Raw genomic sequence first — 12,917 nt, 5'->3', positions numbered from 1 at the left:
TGACAGAGAAAGTGTGTGCTTGAGGGAAAGACAGAGAAAGTGTGTGTGTGTGTGTGTGTGTGTGTGTGTGTGTGTGTGTGTGTGTGTGTGTGTGTGTGTGTGTGTGTGTGTGTGTGCACAACCAGCACTTGCTACTTTCCACCTTTGTCCTATAGTAAAAACAAAGGATACATCAAACTTTTATTATGAAACTTGACACACACAAATAATGCTTGCTGATCTGACAAGTTCAGAGCTCTGCTTATGTTTGATAGACAATTCTCTAAGATTTAGAAACTATGTAAATGGAAAAATGCCCAAATCCAAAAGTTCCACAGTGGATTTTGAATACCAATGGGACCTTTGAACACCAGTGTGGCCCCAGGTTGATCCAAACTATTCTAAAGCCATTACAAGTCTGCAAAATTAACTTTTTATGGTTTTGGTTCCTGTGGTTTTGCATCCCCTCTCCCTTGTGTTTTACATTTAAATTAAGAAAGTCCAAAACAGTCTCACTGTACCAGCTTTCATATCAACACTGAGTACAAGGCAAAATTTCCTGTGTATTTGCTGTGAAATATACAAGTAACCCAAGTTTTCTGGAAACTGGAATCAGGTTCATTCAAAGAGTTGGACCTGAACAAAAACCTCAGCATTGAGACCACATGTGACCAATGCACCCTTCTGTTCAGTGCTCGTATGAAAGCAGGTACACTAAGACAGATTTTGGTGGAATTTAAAGCTTTATTTAAATGTGAAACCACAGAGTGAGTGGTGTGAAACCACAGCAACTTAAAGAGAAACAGAGGTTTAGGTGAATCCGTTCAGAACTATTACACATGCCTGTGATGAGGAAGTGAAATGAAGCCCTTAAGTTTTTCTTCACCCACTGAAAAAGTGAAAAAGAGTATAACCCATTCATTCAGTAATAGAACACAGTTGGGTTTGACTTATCTCCAGTGGTTCTGGTTCAGAGGAACTGTGGAGTACAAGTTTTATGTATAGGTTTATCTGTCTCAGCCCTGCCCATTATTGTAGTAGTGCAGTGTTGGGTTTTGGACCTGAACCCAAACTCTCCAAACTTTAGGAAGCAGGTTGGAATCTGGAACTATATCCAGATTTGAATTTCTCCTCTGGAAACACCAGGACTTTGGTTCCCACCCAGGGTGATGAGGCTCAGGCTTCGATTCCCTACGCTAGAGTCATGCAGTAATTTTTGTTATCAGAAGGGGTTCACCATCTAATGAAGTTTGAGAACCCTTGGCCTGGGAACTAGCGATCTAGACCCAAACACTGATTTTTGGCCCTGTCCTGTCACTCCTCACCCTCATTCTACCTCCTTTACCCCATCCCCTTGAAGCCAGGCACCATGATGCACCCCGTCCCTTTTAGCAGCCTGAACCCTCCGCCCCAGGCCCTGGGGTCAGGCCCTCTGCTCCCCATCTCACCCCACCCCTTTTCCCCAGCCCCCCAGCCACTCCCAAGCCCACTACCTCCTCATCTCCCAGCCCAACACCCCACTCCCCAGCTCATCCCACCTCCTGCCGCCCCAGTCACGTATCTCCCCCCAACCCTCTGCTCCCTCATCTCCCTGATACTCCCTGCCCCATATCTCACCCCACCCCCTACGCCCAGTCCTCCGCCCCCGCCCCCAGCACCTTCCTCTCACCTGAAACCGTGACTCACCCCTCCTGCGCGCTTCCCACACCCGCCGCTCCGCCCGCCGCCGCTTGGGCGCCGCTCCCAGCTTCTGCCCTGCGCGGGGCGGGCGGTCCCGGGAAGAGCCAGAGGAGCGGTAGGGGGAGGTGCCCGGAAGAGCCGGCCAGGCCGGAGGGGGAGGTGCCCGGAAGAGCCCATTTCCTCCTCTCCAGTCGGGACGGGCGCGGCGCAGGGACAAAGCGGCTGAGGCGGCTCCGGGCCCGGGTTCCAGCGGCGCCTTCTCCCCGGCGGGGACTCGCAGGTAACTTCGCGGCCCGGGCCCTGAAGCCGAGTTGGGAACTTTCCCGCCCGCCGCCGGCCCGGGGAGCGCCCCACCGCGGCGCTGGGCCTGGCCGGCCGCCGTGCTCCGAGTGGGGCCGGCACCGCCGAGGGCCGTGGAGAGCAGGGGCCAGGCCCCCTAGGCCCCATCCAGCCCGCCGACCTGAGCGTGGGCCTCGCACGTGGGGGCCGGGCCGGGGGCGACCGAGACCCGCTTCCTCACTCCCGCCCCCCCCCGCAGTCGTGGGGCCCGCGCCTGAGACTCACCCCACCCACTCTCCCTTTGTTTCACCGGCCCGGCTCCAGCGGCTCTCTGGGGCGGGCGAGCCCCGCAGCAACGGGCTGCCGGGGGTCGGGCTGCGCCAGCACACGGCGCGGCCGCGGGAGAATCCTTCCCCTCAGCCTGGGGGGGACTCTGCCTAGGCCTCGCCGGTGAGGTGAGGAGGGGAAAGTTTTCGGCCCCGCGGAGCGGCCTGTTCGTGAGCCGGCGCGGCCGCTTTGAACTTTCTGCGCCCGCGAAGCGAGCCCTGCTGTCGGGCCGGCGCGGCCGCGAAGTGGCACCCAGCTGTCCTGGGTAGGAACCAGCGCCTCGGAGGTTCGAAGCGGGGCTTAGACACGAAGGCTCGTTCCCTAGTAAGCGTGTTAGGTTTTTAAAGCGCTCCAGGGCGGCTTCTTTCCTGTGCAGCTACAGACTAACACGGCTGCCCGTTGGAGACAGTTTCCACACGCAGAAAATAATCCGGTTCCTAAATAATCGCCAGCTCTGCAGTGCAGTAGCAGCTGGCCCAGTTGTCTGCATCCACTTACACCACAGCTGTATTTTGGTCCATTGGTGGAAGTTGTCAGTATAGCAAGAGGACTGAACTCCGCCCTATAAGCTTAGCTCTTAAGGGGAGCATGTTGGCATTCTCTTTTGTTGTTGTCTGTGGAGGGCTCTGTCTAGTGGATTTTGTTTCAGAGTTGAAGACGTGTGGATGAAATGAGTAATGGTAGGCCTGTAGTCTGCTGGGCAAGTACAGTGCTTCTGTTAATGAAACAGCTTAATTGTCATGTAGGCCTCATGCCAACATCGACACATTGCTGTTGTCTTGTAACTGTGAAGTGATGTTTTTGTACGCTGTTTGCTGTAAAGAATGAGAGCAAATGGTACATAACTGCCTGAAAACTCCTTTTATTTTGTAAAGGAGGGCGGCCATATCAGTGGGTTGTTTTTTTGCATTAGGCAAGAATAGCTTTATTTTAAGGCACAAGTGTTTGTGGGCAAAGACCCAAAAAGCTTATGCTCCAAAATATGTTGGTCTATAAGGTGCCACAGGACTTCTTGTTGTTTTTGTAGATACAGACTAACTTGGCTACTCCTCTGATACTTTATTTTAAGGCTGTTTTGTGTAGTCTACTTTTAACTTTCAAAAGCAGCAAAACACATGCGAACTCACGAGAAGCTTACTTTTACAGTGAAGTTTCAGAACAAGTTTGGAATGGAAGTAGAGTGTATTGAACCTACTTACTGCAAGATCTATTTCCCTTCCAAAGCAACTTAGGCAATACTTGCATAGCTGCCTCATGAGACCTCTGAATACAGTAGAGTCTCACGATTCGTGAATTTAATGCTCTCAAATTCAATTATTCGCAAGTGGCTGCTTCCCCTGTGGCCCGGGGCAGGAGTGCTGGCAGTCACCACTTCCCTTGCGGCCCCAGGCAGGAGTGCCTTATTCGCAAAAAATCAACATTCACAAGGGTTCTAAACACAGAACCCTCTCAAATGTAGAAACCTACTGTACTTCTGTTTCTGGTCAGTAGGGTTGTTCAGTTACTCCCATGATCTGCTGGTCACATGCTTTCAGAATCCATCGCTACTGGATTATTCTTGTGTCCAGCCTCAGCTTTTTTTATTTTTTTTTTTTTTAAGTTTTTTAAATGAAAATAGTTTTAGTTTTCAACCAATTGTAATAGAAACACAAAGCAGAGTAAATGCATATGTAAGATGGACAGAGATCGGATTAGAACTCTGATCCTCGTACTAATAAGTAAAATATTTAACAAAATATTTGAATACTGAATGTAAAATTTTTGAGCTTTCGGAGATCCAAAAAGTAAACCCGTTAATTGGTATCTTCTGTTTTGGTTTCTTCCTGTGACGTCTGACAGCTATCACACAACTGTTTTTTGAATCAGAGGAGTTCCATAGTAATTTCTCTGAATGGAGTAATAGAAGTAATTGGAGGATAAGAAACTTAAACAAGGCTTTTGCATAGATCAGCTATTTGAGTGTCTCCTTTCTTGGAACTAACTGAGAAATAGATCTTACAAAAGAATCAACAATGGCAGTGTTAAAATTCCACTAAATATATTTCGGGTTTAAACATACATTGAAATTATATTCTGTTGCCAAACAATGGAGGTCACTTTCTCAAGCAATGACTTATTTGGAAATGTTACTTTCCCTCTGTGATGAAACTGAAGTAATCCACAGATCTTGAGGTAGGCCTGGGGTGAAACATAGGTGGCTGTAAAATGCAGTGCAAATGCCTGTTAAATCATCATTAAAATAACCTTGGATATTAAATTGAAGTTCATATATCTTTTTTTAATTAACTGGACATCAAATAGAATATGGTAGGTGGTATTTACAGTGGTTGTAACTTGAAACTGGAATGTAGGCCTGATGAGGTTTTTTTTTTTTTCTCCTCTCTTGTAACACAATGCATTCCTTGGAAATCCCCAAATGCTTATTGTGCTGAATTCCAAAATGTATTTGCTTAAGGGCTTGTCAACACAGGAAAGTTACATGAATGTAAGCTAAGCAGTGAGTTGATAATGATGAAGCTTTTCATGTGGCCATATTTTCTGGTTGTGGTTTAGCTGTGGTTGCTGTGCAGGGTGTTTGACTATTTTTGGTTTAGCATATTCTTAGTCCAGAGTAAACATTAAACAAGACAGTTTATACAGGTGTAATCTTTCGTTGATAAAACTTTTTGGGGTACCCAAGCCCCATGCTACTCTTCAGTGCTTTTTGAGTGTCTCAGAAGCAATGGAAAGAATCATTCTAAGAAGTTGGGCATCTTTGGTGATGTTAAAAGGTTTTGTTTTGTATAGCCTTTTCGAAATGTCTAGACTGTTGATTCTAAAATGTATATCTGCCATGTGGAAGCCTGGCAGGAGATTACTTCCACTTTCTTTATAAGAGCCTTATGCTAATAGGGTGTGTGTGGTTATAGATCAGCCAAAATGACTCGCAAGGTAAGTGTGCAATTTTAACACTTGCTACATTGGGAGACAGCAACGAAGGGTCCTCTGGCACCTTATAGACTAACAGAAAAGTTTTGAGCATGGGCTTTTGTGAGCACAGACTCACTTCATTAGTCTCTGCTCATGAAAGCTCGTGCTCAAAACTTTTCTGTTAGTCTATATGGTGCCACAGGACCCTTCGTTGCTGCTACAGATCCAGACTAACACGGCTACCCCTCCGATACATTGGGAGAGTGCTCTAATTTAATAGTGTAGCTCCATTCAATGGATCTGCGCTTCATATTTGGTTTCTCAAGATTTTGTTTGCAACTTTGGAGAGACGTTCCAGATCTTCGATTGTACAGCAGTGAAAGTAATGCTTATCTTACCTAGTGAGCAAGGCTACAGTTATGTAGAGGTCTTATTCCAGTACCTGTTGTTCAAGGAACAAAGCAAAAGAGAGGGAAGGTTTTGAGAATCACTTGTTATAAAACAATGATAAAAGTCAAACACAGAGTTAAACACATGAAAAATAAAACATAATTTCAGATCCCGCTGCAGATTGGAGGCTTTCTGGTTGGAGAATGAGACACTATCAGCCAGACAAGACTGATGTTCTTTCTAACCCTGACTAGCCTTCAAGAAGAAGGAATGAGGTCAACAGTAAACAAACTTTCTATATTGTGTGAAGTAATAAGAGGAATACTTTCCTACTTAGGCCAGGTTACATGCAAACTTTTCTCCTGTAGAAACAAGTGGGTGTCTTAAGTCTGACTTCCTTGATTTGCCAAAGCAAGGTGAAGTGTGGGTGAAAACGTGTCTAGAAGAGTATGTGGGAAAGCACTGGTGACAAATGCGGAGAACAGAAGTGTAGTTTTGTCTTGTTTGGAGTACAGACTAACATGTCTGGCTACCTCTCCTACTATTCAAAAGTGACAGAGAACACTTGTAGATCTAGACCTACTAAGCTTTGTCTTGTGAGAAATTGGGTTATAGGATATAGAATAGTAATTGAGTTATTAATGCAAATGGCTTGGATGAAGTTTTTAAGGCTTTTTCTGAGTGGGAGAACTTTGAGTATGAGTATGTGTGCACTACCAAGTTTTGTTGACAAAACTTACGTTACAGCAACAAAGGGTCCTGTGGCGCCTTATAGACTGACAAAAGTTTTGAGCATGAGCTTTCATGAGCAAAGACTCCATCAGATGCTGGTCATGGAAATCTGCAGGGCCTCGTATAAATAAGCCAGAGCAAGGCTGGGGATGGCACCCAAAAGTTGATGCTTGCTCCCTCTGACAGATCATGTATATGTTGGGGCCACTATTGTTGATGGTGTGAGCAATGCACTTTAGGTATGTATCCCACAGTGCAGTGTTGTGGGGAGGCAGAGTTGAACCTTGTGCATTTTAGGGTTGTTCTGTCTGAGATCTCTCACAGCATCCGCTGCTGCAGGGAGCAAGCATGAAAGCTTACCTAATAAATTATATTGCTAGTCTTTTAAAGTGCTACTTGTCTGCTTTTTGTTTTGATAGTATATAGACTAGCACTGCTTCCTCTCTGTTACAGTTAAATTCAATGTTTCAAACTAAATGGTATTTTGCATCTGAGCTCCATAGAGCTGGAGGGGATCTTCAGAGGTCATCAATTCAGGTCGTGCCATGAGGGCAGGGAACTGATCACCATCCCTGTTGTTTTTGTGTTTTTTGTTTTTTTTTTTAAATCTATTTGCCCCAGATCCCTAAATGGTCCCCTCAGGGTTTGAGCTCGCAACCCTGGGTTTAGCAGGCCAATGCTCAAACCGCTGAGCTATCCCTTCCCTGTCCCAATTTACAGTGGCTCTTTGACAATAAAGGGAGGTGGGAAGAAAGTCCTATAAGTGTAGATGCTTTTGTCCCAAATGGGTGTTTCTCCCAACATAAGTGGCATTGTAGGGTGTATGCTCTCCTTGCTTGTCTCCAAAAGGCAGTGTTTGGAATTGAAATTAGGTAGTGTGGTGTAGGTGTAGCCCAGGTCTAGGTTGAGGATGTGGCAGGTACTGCAACTAAGAAAGTGTGTATGCATGCTCAGTGCCACAAAGTAAATACCTCAGTTGTCCAGTCAACAGGCCTATTAGTTGGCAGTCCAGAAATAGAGTAGCTGGAGTTTACTCCTGGGGCAATTCTGTGCCAAAATGCAAAATTCTGCATGCTTTATTTATCAAAATAATACAACTCTCTTTGGTAGTTTATTTAAATTCTATTATTATTGCAGTTTAACTTTCTAAAGTAGTAATTGTTCTATATTTCCTAAACATGAAATTTAGGTTACAAATACTCGGTAACCAAACACCTGCATTCCAGTTTTCTGGGTTTTTTTATTTAAATTGCAGTCGTCGTTGTCATTGTCAACAGCCACGGGCTCAGAACCTGTTGGTGTCTGATGCCTTTCTCAGTATTTCCTTCCACCTTTCCCTGTCTGGTGTGGAGCTAGTCTACAGAAACTAAGGCACTCTGCACTGATCTATTGTCATCTATCCATTCTCTGTGGGGTCTGCCTCTCCTATTTGAACCATCTGTTATGCTGAATATGAGGGTCTTCATTTTTCATTCGTTGATCATTCTGCAGATATGCTCAGATAGCTGTAACTTGCATTGTATGACCTTCTGCAGTAGGTTCTCTTTCGGCTGTATCTTCCTGTATGATTCCCCATTGGTGACCTTCTATATCCATCCTATTCTCAAGATCTTTCTATAACAACTCCTCTCGAACACCAATGTTCTTCTTTTTGAATCTGTCGTTATCACCTATGTGTCACATCCACACAACATGCTTCTGAATATATGTGTTTTCAAGATGCTCAGCTTCATTCCTAAGCTAATCACTTCACTTTTCCAGATCTAATCCATCACCTTCAAACTCACTCTTGCTTTCACTATTCTAGTTGCTATTTCCTTCTTACAGTCCAGATCATACATTATGTTGCTCCCCAGATACGTGAACTTCTCTAGTTCAATCCCATCTACACTGATCTTCTTCCTATTTCCTTATCTCCAAATACGAGTGTTTTTGTTTTATCAATATTCATAATCAGTCTGTACCGCTTCCCTTCCTCATTTAGCATATGCACCATTTTTGCTAGCTTCTCCTCATCTTCCTCAATGATAACTGTATCATCCACGAACCTCAAGTTGTTAATTCTTTTCCTGTGCACAGATATCCCTTCTACCTCTTGTCCACTCTCTCTCTAGGTGCGTGATAAAGATATTCAGCGATATTGGAGCACTTTCTCCTATTTTTACTCATTCTAAATAACTTCCCATCTCTCCAAGTTCTTACTGCTGCCTCCTCATTGTCATTGATATCCTTCAAACAAACATCCATCTACTATCCACTCTTCATGACTCCAACATCTCCCAAGCCACTTTCTGATCTATGCTGTCAAATGCCTTCTGAAAGTCAATAAAGCAAATGTAGATGTTCTTGGGTCCCCCCCCACCCCCGTCAAGCTTTCTCTATCGGTCTCAGTGCCAATATTTGCTGTATGGTACTTTTTATCTTTTCTGAACCCCGTTTCCTCATCTGCTAGATGTTCTTCTGTCTGCGATCTCAGTCTCTCCATCAGGATCTTCATCAGCATCTTCCCTCTGACTCGTTAGGGCAGTTGTTCTGTAGTTCTTGCACTCCAATGTACTTCCTTTCTTGTGTATTTTCACTAGCACATATCTTGTCCATTCCTTAGATGTTTTCCCTTCTTTCCATGCAACATTACATTGTCAATATATTTCCTGAATCTCACTTTCTCCATCATATTCGATCATGTCTCCTGTGATCATATCATTTTCAGGGCTTTTGTTGTTCTCTACTTGTTTCACTGCTCTACTTTCTTTTCTGAAATATTGGTCTCACTCTTGATGCTTGGTGGAGAGAGCTTTCAGTTCTTCAGTCAGTTTCTCTGAGACGCTTGGGTTCAATCGGTGTAACATCTTGTCCATCGTTGCACAATCTTCTCCTTGTTCATGAAAACCTCTGTGTTTTTGTCTTTGATCACCATCTGTTTTGGTTGCCATTTCTATTAATATTCCTGACCCTCTTATACACCCACCTGGTGTTACATTTGTCGTAATACCTCTCTAGATCTTCACACTGCTCCTCTAACCATTTCCCTTTACCTTTTGTCTGCTTTCCATACCTCATTGCGTTTCACCCTATATTGCTGTTCCACCGGCTTGGAAACATACCTTCTGATCTTCAACACTCTCTTCTCTTGGACCAACTTCAGGGTCACCTGTGTAATCTACTTTTTTTGACCTTCTCTTCTTTTGGAACAGTCTGCTCAATTGCTTCTTCTATTGCTGTGGCTGTCCCTTTGACTCTCTTATCTAGGTCTTTCTTTGTGCCCGCATTGCTATTCTTCTTTCTGACTGTTTATTCTGTACACATTCTCTCTTTCTGCCTCACCTAGTCTCACCATGTCTATTCTCAAATGGTGCCTTTTTTGCTTTCTCATGAGCTTCAGCTTGATGTTGGAGATCACTAGATTGTGGTCCAAGTCTGTATCCGCTTCGTGGAAAGTTCGGCACTGATGTCACCCATCTTCTTATCAAAATCCTATCTATCATGTTCTTAGATTTCCCATCATTCAATCGCCGTATCTACTTCCTACCATCTTTTTGTTGGAATTTTACGTTGCAGATCACCATCTTGTGTTCCATAGCAAACTCTATTGCCCATGGTGTTCAGAGATTCCACATTGCAATTGATAATGTATGTGTTAGTTGTAATTTTCTTTTGGTAGCCAACTCTGATTGCTCAATTGGTGTCGTGGACCTTGTTTATGTGGGCGGCATCTGAGCCAGCATCTTATCATTTTAGTTGTACTGGCATCGGGTTTCATGGTCAGTGTATCACTCATCTGACCAACCCTCCTCCTTTATCCAGGCTTGGGACTGGCATAGAAGCACTAGGGGCTTCATGGCAGAGTTTTAAATTGCATTGCATACAGAACACCAAATACCAAAATTAAAAGTAGTAGAATATTGCTCAGACTCTTGGACAAAGTCGTACAGTCTTGCTAATCATCCATCCTGTGTTTCTTTTAAATTAGATGGTGAGCTATAATCTAACCCAGTTGTGCCCTTCTGGCGCTAGTGAGGGGTGGGGTAGGTAGGAAGAAGACAAAGCACAGAGCAGGGGTGGGTAATCACTTTCAATGCAGGGGCGCTCCAAATATTTGGTAAGTGGTCAAGGACTGCATTCTTCTTTGATATTAATGGAGGAGATGTGGTGTCTAGGATGGAGGTTAGGTGAAGGCTGTGTCCTTGGGAAGGACTAGAAGAGGGGGTCTGGGCAGGAGTTGACCAGGGCTCCGCATGTGTTTGGGCAGAGGGGTTGTGACTCTGCCCTGGGGCAAAGCTGCAGAAGGGGATTGTGTCACCTGTGGGAAGGGGTGGGGTGCCAGGTGTAAATGCTTCAGGGGTGGGGGACAGAGCCTACTCCTAGGCAGCTCCCAGCCCTTGGTACAACGGGACTCTCAGGCAGGCTCCCTGCCTGCCATGGCTTCTTGTGGCACAAAATAGCCACCTGCTGGGGCTACGTTTATCTCCATGTGGCCCTTGGGAGAAAGGGGTTGGGGGGAGCGAGGGGGTAGGACTTTGTCCCCTGCAAGCTTGGTTCTGGCAGCTTTTATTGGCAGTAAGCTGGCCAATGGAAGCTGTGAGGATGGTGTTGGGGGTGGGGTTGAGGGTTGATTCTCTGCAAGCTATCCCTGCCCTCAAGGGGCATGCTCCACAGAGACACATGTGACCCCAGCAGCTCACTGCTCTGAGTGGCAAGTGGGGTGCAGCAGGCAGCTATCCAAGTGTTCCACTGAGTGGCAGGACATTGGTTTGTGCGGGCAAGATCTGGTCCATGGGTCTGTCTTTGACTGCCTCAACATAGAACTTCCTAGCTGAGGATTCTGCTGCTGTCACTTATGGTAAGGCTGCTTACCTGCTCTGGCAAGGTAAAGGAGCCTTAATTGGTGGAGAATGGGAACAATTAATATGCATGAGCAGCCTGCCTGTTCAGCTGTTTACATTTCTGTGCTGCCTCAGGGACTGTGCATGCAAGCCCAGGATTCAGCAACAGTGAGAAGGATAGAATAAGTGTCTCATTCATTTGCAAGAAGGCAGATGCCCTGTCCCATCCACCTAATCTCGCTGCATGGACACAGGTCCACCTAGCCTTCTTCCCCTCCCCCATGGTGATGCACTTTCTGTTGACAGCTACTCCTCCCAGGTGGGAGACAGGAAAGGGGTCATGTGTTCCCCACAGATTTCTTTGCTCCCCCATTTTTCTACTGGGAAGCCAAGATGTCAGTGGAAGGCATGAATTCTGTGCCATGTACAAAGTGCAGAATTCTGCTAAGTGTATGAGTTGTTCCCCACTCCTTTAGCAGTGACTTCAATATATTGGATGAGAGTAGAATAAACCATTCAGAAGGCCCAGCTGTATGGTTGGGTGTTCTCACCCCATTTCTTGGTAAAACAAAACAGGAGAAATGTAGCCCTTTAAAATCAAGAAGATTTATTCCATGATGAGCTTTTGTGGGACAGACCCACTTCATCAGATCAATAGGATTTCCAGTACAGACTGACACAAGTACAGAGGACCCCCCAAAAAAACCAACCCTGTGATAAAAATAAAAACTGATAACATCCCCTCTTCCCTCCCCGCCCCGCCCCGCCCCGCCCCGCAGTCCTATTTGATTTAACTGTCCTGAAATCATTAGGAGCATCAGGAAGGGAACCAGTCCTTGTTATGAGTGAGGTAACTGATGTCTGTGTTCATACTGTGTGTTAATGTGTCGAATTTGAATATGAACTACAACTCACATTTCTTGCTCTAATCTGTTTTTAAATTCTTTGTTCTAGGACACACATTCTCAGGTCTTTTAACAGAACGGCCCACTCCATTGAAGTGTTCAAAGACTGGCTTATGTGTATTGAGTTTCTTGATTGTCTGCTGTGTGTCCATTTATTCTTTGGCGAAGGTCTTGCGCAGTCTCTGTCCAATGTACATCGTGTCAGGGCATTGTTGGCACATAATCTGTGTCTACACTAGCCCAAAACTTCAAAATGGCCATTTCAAAGCTTACTAATGAAGTGCTGAAATACATATTCAGCGCCTCGTTAGAATGCTGGCAGCCGCGGCACTTCTGAATTGGCATGGCTTGTCCAGACGGGGCTCCTTTTCCAAAGGAGCCTGGCAACTTCAAAATCCCCTTTTTCCAAACAGCAGATAGCAATAAGGGGATTTTGAAGTTTCTGGGGTCCTTTCAAAAAGGAGCCCGGGCTGGACAAGCTGCGCAGCAGTGAGCCGTGTCAATTTCGAAGTGCTGCAGCTGCTGGCATTCTAATGAGGCACTGAATATGTATTTCAGCTCTACATTAGTGAACTTTGAAATGACCATTTTGAAGTTTTGGGCTAGTGTAGACAGCCATCGGCATATGTAATGTTGCTGGAAGTGCACGAGAATATGCCTTTGATCTTGTAACTAACATGGCTAGGTCAAGTGATGGTATCCCCAGAATAAATGTGGACAAAGCTGGCAGTGGGATTTGTTGCAAGGAAAAGTTCCATGATTTGTATTAGTGTGATTGTAGTCTGATTCTCACCAGCAATCACATTCTCAGGTTAGGAGGTTGTATATGTGAAAGGAATGGCCTGTCACCTAGAGCCTTCTATCCTGATCCAGAATAGGTTGTAGGTTATTA

The 12,917-nt window shown here is 45.3% G+C and overlaps 1 protein-coding gene across 1 annotated transcript in view; it reads left to right on the top strand.

The window, feature by feature from the left end:
- Positions 1–1,889: 1,889 nt before the first annotated feature.
- CTNNA1 (catenin alpha 1) overlaps positions 1,890–12,917 on the top strand; it is a 175,085-nt gene continuing 164,057 nt past the window's right edge. The window contains exon 1 of the mRNA XM_075010136.1: positions 1,890–1,939. The gene's annotated coding sequence lies outside the window, so the exon portion shown is untranslated. The remainder of the gene's footprint in view (positions 1,940–12,917) is intronic.

The sequence above is a fragment of the Carettochelys insculpta genome, chromosome 15, assembly GCF_033958435.1.
Source record: "Carettochelys insculpta isolate YL-2023 chromosome 15, ASM3395843v1, whole genome shotgun sequence".
Classification (NCBI taxonomy): Eukaryota; Metazoa; Chordata; order Testudines; family Carettochelyidae; genus Carettochelys; species Carettochelys insculpta.
Note: the sequence above shows the minus strand (reverse complement) of the source record. Positions and strands in the feature narration are given on the sequence as shown.